The sequence below is a fragment of the Topomyia yanbarensis genome, chromosome 2 (assembly GCF_030247195.1).
Source record: "Topomyia yanbarensis strain Yona2022 chromosome 2, ASM3024719v1, whole genome shotgun sequence".
Lineage (NCBI taxonomy): Eukaryota > Metazoa > Arthropoda > Insecta > Diptera > Culicidae > Topomyia > Topomyia yanbarensis.
In genome coordinates this window covers 40431171-40439950 of record NC_080671.1, presented here as the reverse complement: position 1 = coordinate 40439950, position 8780 = coordinate 40431171, and positions in this window count along the sequence as shown.

The following is an 8780-nucleotide window of genomic DNA, read 5'->3' as shown; positions in this document are numbered from 1 at the left end:
CAGACGGAAACTAAAAACATGAAAAAAATATAAATCATTGAAGTACACTCAGATATTTTTCACATGAAAAGCATACGACGGTGATATTAAGTAGACTCTGTCATTCTTCGTCAACTTCAATAAACCATTTCCTTATAATAGCAAACATTCGAGATGGTGAAGTGTTTATTACGTTGTCTCCATCATCAAACGTTGTATAATGAAACCACTTACCATAATTGCGATAATTCATGCGGTGAACAATGCTCAGAGTGTTTTTGTTAAAAAAATATGATTCTGTTGCGGCAAATATGAATATTGTTATTAATGTAGACGTAGTTCACTTAACAGTGAACATAGATCTTTCCTGTATCTCAGATCTTTCAACCCCAACCATATTGGAATGGCTGTGCGCTCAAATTTTATATAAGAAATGTAAAAAAATAACTTGGTCCGCACACTAGAACCTCACACGACAATTTTTTTCTCATTCATAGCATTATGAATCGAATGAATGCTGCCTGTTTAATTTACAGCAAGCGAAGGTAAAACCAGAGAATAAAAAAGCATCAGAAACAACACACTTCACCGCCCCAGATGCCCACATCCCATTGGAACAGCTAGTCAGCAAGTAGCAAATCATCACTTTTTGGTAGCAGGGCAAACACTTGCCACCGTACCGCGTTAGTTTGAAATTCGTTAATGAAGGGGAACGGAAAACACCTTCCTGTTCCTAGCAAACAATCACCGAGCCACCCAGCCGACCGGTTCGCAATAGGTGTATCTCTCTGTCTGTGAGCTCATTTCATCAAAGGCGCGCGAAGCTTATTCGGAAAATTCTGTCTACACTTTGCATTTTTTTTTGATTTGGTTGCTTCCTTCCAATTTCCGCGACTAGATACCGAACCGTCCATTACAGCGGGACGTGATAGGGAATGAGCAAACTTGGCCATTAGACGATTTGATAACAATTATCGCCTAATTAGCGCGGGAAACGAATCGGAAAGTTGAGAGTATAAATCAGCGATTTCTCTGCTTCTCGGTTTGTTATTTTACAGGGGGGAATAACAGCCGAAAAAATGGAACGAAAAATTGCGGGCAAATTTTACTAGGGCAGTTGATTTTGGGTGGTTTGCTGAGTTTGGGTTTTTTTCTTGTATCACCTTCGCATGGCAGGATTCTGAGTAACTCTAGCTTAGATTATGAGTTCGTGTTGTGTTTTAGGGAACGCACAGTTGGCGAGAAATGGGATTATCTGTTGGTTGGGCAGCTGCCTGATGTTTGCATATTTGTTTCATTTTAGCTGGAAGTGTAAATACAGACAGACTTGCTTGTACTGAAATGTAGACTGCTGATATATGCAGAAAAATGTTCAATGGCACCATTTGGTAATAATATGATTTGTTCATTACATATCGGAGTCGGTTTTGTGGAAATTATATGAGCAATACTTAAGAGGGCTCCATAGCTCATTAGTTTGACATGGTCCCATCATACCAGGACGTGTTTTTATGGGTTAGCTATGTGTCTATGTTTAATAATAAATTCAATTACGAGGTCCAAAATTAATGCAAACATGAAGTAACTATCTTAAGAAAATTGTAAAAAAAGTTTCGGGTTATTTCTTACAAATTAATGGAGTTGTATTTTTTATTATTATATTCCATATTCAATATAATCCATAAATTACATTACAAATCCTAGATAATCCAACACTATCACAAGGCCGGCGGAACACTTTTTTACAGAGTGGGTAGTAAGATTCGGAAAGATATCTACCCGTACTGACGAAAGTTTAGGTATGGCGTGTTAAGTGAAAATGGAAATTCCATGATAATGGCGGATTGCAATTTGAAAACACCCTTTGTTAACGGTCTGTATGACCGACGGCTCAGCGAAAACGTGGTTGTTGATTGCTGATACTAGATGGAGCATTTGTACAGCTGAGTCCCGATTACTCCTTTCTTTGAAATTTCCATTCCCTGCTATAGAAGCTTATCCGATGTTCAACTTTTCCGAAATAAGATGAATCGGTAAATTCTCCGTCTCCACAAATAGCGTGACAATAATTATCCAGATAAATTTTATCTAATTTTTCCTTCTCACTATGTTAATATGTTATTTGCTTGGAAATCAATATATACCATGCGAAGTGATCAAGGCACGTGTAATCGACCTTCACGGATTTGTACCATATTTGGAGGAATTGTTCATCTAGGGCCAATATATAAAAACCCAAATTTTTGTTACAATTGAACCACCCCTCGGGTCATGGGAGCACCCCCCGTTTTGGCAAATTGTCAAAACCCTTGATTTTCTATTGATCTTATCTCCGGTTCTATTTACTCTAGAATCAAACCACAAGATGGCTTTTAAAAAAAAATTGTTCAAGGAATCTAGAAAAAATATTATTTTTTGCCGGCAGTGATGCCAACTATGCGATTTTTTCAGTTAAATATTAAAAGTTTATTTTTCTCTCAATACATATATTTTAATTTTGAAAATTTTAATGCCATCGCGTTCCTCAGACATTTTTATATAAAAAACACTTATCATCCCAATATAATATGAGCGCGTCCTGAAATACACCGTTTTGAAGAGAATAAAAAAGCTTAAAAACATGTGAAATAATTTTGGCCATGGATTTGATATAGTTACGCCACTGTGCGCCGTTTCGTCACGTCGGAGCACCTGTAATACCGACATCATCATCGTAGAAGCGCTGCAGCGATCGTAAGCCCAACAAATAAGTGAGTGAAGACCTTTGACATGCGTATGATCAAATAGCCATATTTTAGCACACGAAGCTTTTAGTAGAGTAGGTGGTTCTTGGGTGATAAATGTCGCTAGAACTTAAACCGCACACGATAGGTAGAACGTTTTAAGGGGGAAAATAAAAGTGAAGGAAGAGAATGAGGAGGTGACATAAATGCCGTCCGTAAATAAAAATCTGTTGTAATTAATGTAAAATGTGTATAATGAGTGAATTTTTGTAGATAGTTTTCCCCGCAATGCACAGTGGCTCAAAACAACGTTTAGAGGTACTTAATTCATTGGAGTCAAAACTGTTCATATTAGCAATTTTAAATGTTCTACAATGTTTGTGTGTGTTAAAAGCGCCATCTTTTGGAAACATTGTTGTTTTAAAAAATTGATCATAGTAGGCTATAAAAAATTTAACTTTTGAACCGAAAGATATAGCACTTGGCCGTCTTCGATAAAGTTATAGAGGAGAATATTTTCATAAATTTTGCAGAAGACATGTTGTTTCTGTCACACACAGTTATTGAGTTATAAGATATTTTCTATGATGAGGTCCTACAATTCTTATTTTTACTTATAACTTTTTTGTTTCTGATTTTTCGCGTTAACAATGTTCGAAAGTATTTTTTATTATTATAAAACACACAACTTTTTTGAAGAAACAAAATAGCTGTGAATGCTGTGTAAAGACTTATGGCTGATTTTGGTTTTATTTTAACCTATGTTTGAACCCGTGTAACTTTTCTATCGGCAAAAACTGTAATTATACTACCAATTATTCTAATAGGACTGGATTTCACCTACAAAACGAAGGCAAAACCGTTTGTCCATAGTTACCCGTTCAGAAGTTATACCCTGTTGAAATCTGTATGTCTGGACCTCTTGAAGTCGCGCGTATGGCTCACTAAACGAGTAGGCGCTGGTGTTCGAAGACGGTTTCGCTTGTTTTTTCTGAGTGGCGCGCACTCTGTGTACTAGCGCGTCTGCTGGAAGGTTAACACCGATATTGAATGATTTTCTAACGGGTGATGTACTTTTCCAGTTAATCGAATGAATTTTAGTTTCTGGATATTGAAGAAGAGATAAAAGATACACTTTTTCCATATAATCGCTGTATTAACCGGCTGAATATTTTCAAATATTTCATACCGTGGTGAATGCAGCAATTTTGTGCATCTTATTTATCCCAAAGGTAACATTCATACGGTAACCCGGACGGAAATGAAATTGTACAATACCCGTTAGAACATCATTCAATATCGATGTTAACCTTCCAACAGACGCGCTAGTACACAGAAGGCGCGCCACTCAGAAAAACAAGCGAAAGCGTCTTCGAACACCAGCGCCTACTCGTTTAGTGAGCCATACGCGCGACTTCAAGAGGTCCAGACATACAGATTTCAACAGGGTATAACTTCTGAACGGGTAACTATGGACAAACGGTTTTGCCTTCGTTTTGTAGGTGAAATCCAGTCCTATTAGAATAATTGGTAGTATAATTACAGTTTTTGCCGATAGAAAAGTTACACGGGTTCAAACATAGGTTAAAATAAAACCAAAATCAGCCATAAGTCTTTACACAGCATTCACAGCTATTTTGTTTCTTCAAAAAAGTTGTGTGTTTTATAATAATAAAAAATACTTTCGAACATTGTTAACGCGAAAAATCAAAAACAAAAAAGTTATAAGTAAAAATAAGAATTGTAGGACTTCATTATATAAAATATCTTATAACTCAATAACTGTGTGTGACAGAAACAACATGTCTTCTGCAAAATTTATGAAAATATTCTCCTCTACAACTTTGTCGAAGACGGTCAAGCGCTATCTCTTTCGGTTCAAAAGTTAAATTTGTTATAGCCTACTATGATCAATTTTTTTAAACAACAATGTTGCCAAAAGATGGCGCTTTTTACACACACGAACATTGTAGAATATGTAAAATCGCTAATATGAACAGTTTTGACTCCAATGAATTAAGTACCTCTAAACGTTGTTTTGAGCCACTGTGCAATGGTTAGCTCGGTTTAAAAGGAGTTTCACGTCGTTCGTTCAGTAGTTTCTAGTTTCTTTTTTTCTGTTTTTTTACTCCAAGTCTTGAGTTGCTTGGGAACCTCAACCCTCTCCAATTCCACTTCTGAAGCATTACGGGTCAATTTGAATTTAAGAATTGTGCCTGTGATGAGACACGTGAATGGTGGTATTTCTTGACTGGCTGAACGACGGGATTCTCCTAGTTTTCTTTTCGGCGCTGTTTGGTCCGATTCAAAGTCACTGGATGGTTATCCAGGTCTGCAAAATCGTTCATTTATATTTTCGGGTTCTTTTACGGGAATCCGCCCTGAGGTTTAGACTCTTGCCGGGCAAATAAAACGTGACAAGCGGTCCTCTTCGGAGGTGGCGCATAAATCGCTTGTTTGAGTTCTCTGGGGAGCAATTTTGCAGACCAGAACCGATAGTGCGTCTTGCACGCCCTACAACAGTAATGGCGAGGGCGATCAGAAAAGAGACTGCTGCAAACATTCTCCCCACAAAGCTTATGGTTTTATATTAACTTATCAACGGCATCGGTACAGTTCCAAGGAGGCTCTCTGTTTGATGAAGCATGGAAAGCACTTCTTGTTTTTCCTGGGGAAATGGGAGTTCCAGAGTGCTTTGTCTGAACAATCGTACCAGGTTACCTACCAAATACAAATATTAGTTTGAGTTCTTTCACATTACTCCGAGTAATGAGAAGGCGGACACTTAACCATTAGAAGGTAATATTTATGAACGATCGCGTAGCTTCAATGATTTTTTTTTAGGATTTCTTGTCAGAAGACGTTCGAAACTTGGTAAATTTTGTACGGAAGTTTAGGAATCCCAAACCTTGGTTTGAAGGGGATGGATGAAGGTCGTGAATTCCCTCGGGTGATATCTCGAGACATGTCCAATCATTGTACGTTAAATGTGCATCTCTGGCGTATTGAGATCATGTTGTCTGGTCGTGCTCCTAGTGTTCTAGCGCTAGATCTCCGTTAAATGCATCTCTTCGGCATCGTTCCAGTCAATTGACTATCCTCGATCGCTCCTATATGCCTATATTTTTAAACACGTTAGATATCCAAATTTAGTTAGCTCTTCTCTTTTTATTAACATGCTCACAGCTACCTGGAAATATGATCCCAAGTGTTCCTAGTGGATCCAAGGAGGCCAGTCGGTGATCCTGTTCATCATGTCCTGACAGTGATTTTCCGTTTGCCAAGAAGCTGCAAGTTTAATTTCTTTTTTCCCTGTTCACCTTCTCTTCACTTTTCCTGATACAGTCTTTGCTGCTGATGTTGGAATTAATCCCTCTTGTGTCTGTCTTTTGTCTTTCTAATAAACAGCCTACTAGTGTTTCTCTTTGCTTCAATTTTTAATCAAATAAAAATTTAAATTTTGCATGTCAAAATTTATTCCCCTTTATATAAGTATGAAAAATAAATTCAAATTTCAAACAAATCCTTATTATTATCCCATATTTTCAAGAAATTTAAATTGTAAATAAAAGAAATTTGTATCTGAATAAAAAAAAGTGAAGTTGTTTTACATCCAGAATTTCAGACATATGCATTTTGTATGCGAGACACTTTCATGATTAATCTCAGATTTTGGTTTGTTACAAACTTTCGAGTGGGTAGTACTACCCATACTACCAACGTGTTCCGCCGGCCCTGCACTATCATGCGTCTTCTTAAGACTTATCTCGAACAATGTCCTTTTTCATACTTTGGAAAAAGGGGCAAAACAAGACATCCGTTTCCGTAAAGTACAATCATTTTCAGGTATCATGTACTACAAGTGATCTTTTAGAACTGTTTCAAAATCAAAAACCTGTTTTAATCCATCTAGTGCTGCGATTGTGTCTGAAGATCGAAGTAGGCATCGACCGAAGGTGGACATAAATATTTTCTCGCGTCACATTTTTGCTCTGCGAACAGGAATAAATACGTTAAGAGGTCGGATATTTAATGTTATACAAGTCTCAGTGTGGAAGCATTTGTCGTGATTTCAGGAAAATGGATCGGTGAAGAAAGAAACCAATCGAGTTGATAGACTGGATGCACTGAATTCGCTGGGAGTGGTGTAGACGGCAGCAGAAACTGGATTCAGCCGAAAGTTATACATACCCTGCCATTGAAGTACCTCCAGAAGTGAAGAGCGGAGTCAAGCAATGCCACTGATACAATATAAGCTGAGTGAGCCGCCACGGATGGTTAGGAAGTGGCCCGAAGTCTGCAGATTGATGTGTTCAGCAACAGAGTATTTAATTAAATCGTTGAATGGTACTTTTGGTCCTCCGGTAGTCGCGTCATTGTCTACGTTTGGACCGCATGAAGCTCTATGGGGAGGCTTTGCTAGAGCTTCTCAGTAATGCGACTTATGTAGGGTTTATTTTCATTTGTCTAGTGTTCTCTTCGTTTTATTAGTTTTTTTTCTTGTTTTATTAATAATATAAAAATAATAATTTAATTCAATTCCCGTAATATATCTGATTGGGGCTTAGGGGCCGGATGTCGGAATTCACTTTCAGGGGAAGTTCTAAAGGAACCGCCAGTACCCAAGCACGGTGCATAGCAGTCAACGAAAGAGAAAACTTTTTTTCTTTCGTTTGCTGTCTGTGTTGGGCGATTAGCGGTTCGTCCGGACTTGTCCCCCAAAGTGAGTTTTGACAGTTGAGCCCTAATCATAAACCTAATCATGTTTGTCGAGAAATTTAAGATAAAAGTGTAATGAGCGAGCAAAGGCGCTTTATCCTAGGCTTTTCAGCCAGGGCAAGGTGTAAATACCTCTGTCCCATCCCAAAGGACCAAAGGAGTGACATTAACCTACTTAGCAAAGTCACTCCCAACGATTTATCATATTCCCTTTAAACGGAAACGGTTGGTACGGTTGTCCTCGTTTCTTCCTCCTTTAAGGTTCGAAATGATTCGTTAACAAAATTATTCATTAATTGAATAATTTGATTGCCGTTTAATTTTGAAACATCTTTAAACTCAATTCTGCACAGTATGCTTGGCCGTTTTAATATTTGCGACATATGAAAATATGCTTCAAATATTAATATTGACAAGAAAAACACTATAGAATAACTGTAGTGTTTTCCAGGATGCTTTTCAATACTGGCTGTGTAAGGGTTAGAATAGAAATAGAATAGAATCTAGTGCTGCGATTGTGCCTTTTTCATTTATCCAAACTATGATTCATTAGCTGGTTTTGTTCAATAAAATTGTGGAAACATATATTCTTATTATACTTAGCACGTATCCTACGACTACCACGAAAGTAGACGCTGACTCACTTTAAACAAAAAAGTATAATATTTAATTAGCTTAATCAGCACGAGTTGAATGTTATCTTCATCTGATTATATTTTGAAATGTTGGTGGAATGGGTTTGGAAGTGGAACGAGTGGTGGGTTAGTAGAGTGGGGAGCGGAGGATGCGTCAGAAATCCTTTTTATTGATTTCAGTATACGGAGTGGATGAAGGGAATGCGGGTGTGAGGGTGGTCCAAGGCGGTGTTGAAGAGGTGATGAAGGAGAGAGGTGTAACGGCAAAGGGGGGGGGGGATGGCGACGATGCAATACTCAACTGCATATTTTGCCTTTCATTTGAAACTTGGTCTGATAAAATCAGTTCAGTCATCACCGAAGAATCGATGTGACTTTAATTGTGGAATATGTCGCCCCCCCCCTCTTCCGAGTTCCCCTGGCGCATCATGAACCGTCATAGCTGACCAATGTGGTCAAACCAGTGAAAAAAATTGGTTTGAAAAGATTTTGAGTTGAGAAACTAATTTAAAATTTCTTAATAAGTTGAAAATTTTTGGCGGGGTCCAAACCCCCGAACCCTCCTGCTGGATCCGCCGCTGGTTTCAAGTGTTTCAGCGTCGACACATAGCAACTCAAGTTGGTAGCTGTCGATTCATTGTACGGATGTCGTCGCTGTTGTGCTATCTTATGACAAACGCCATTTTGGGGTAAACTGAGTTAGATATGCCACATTACTTGTTTG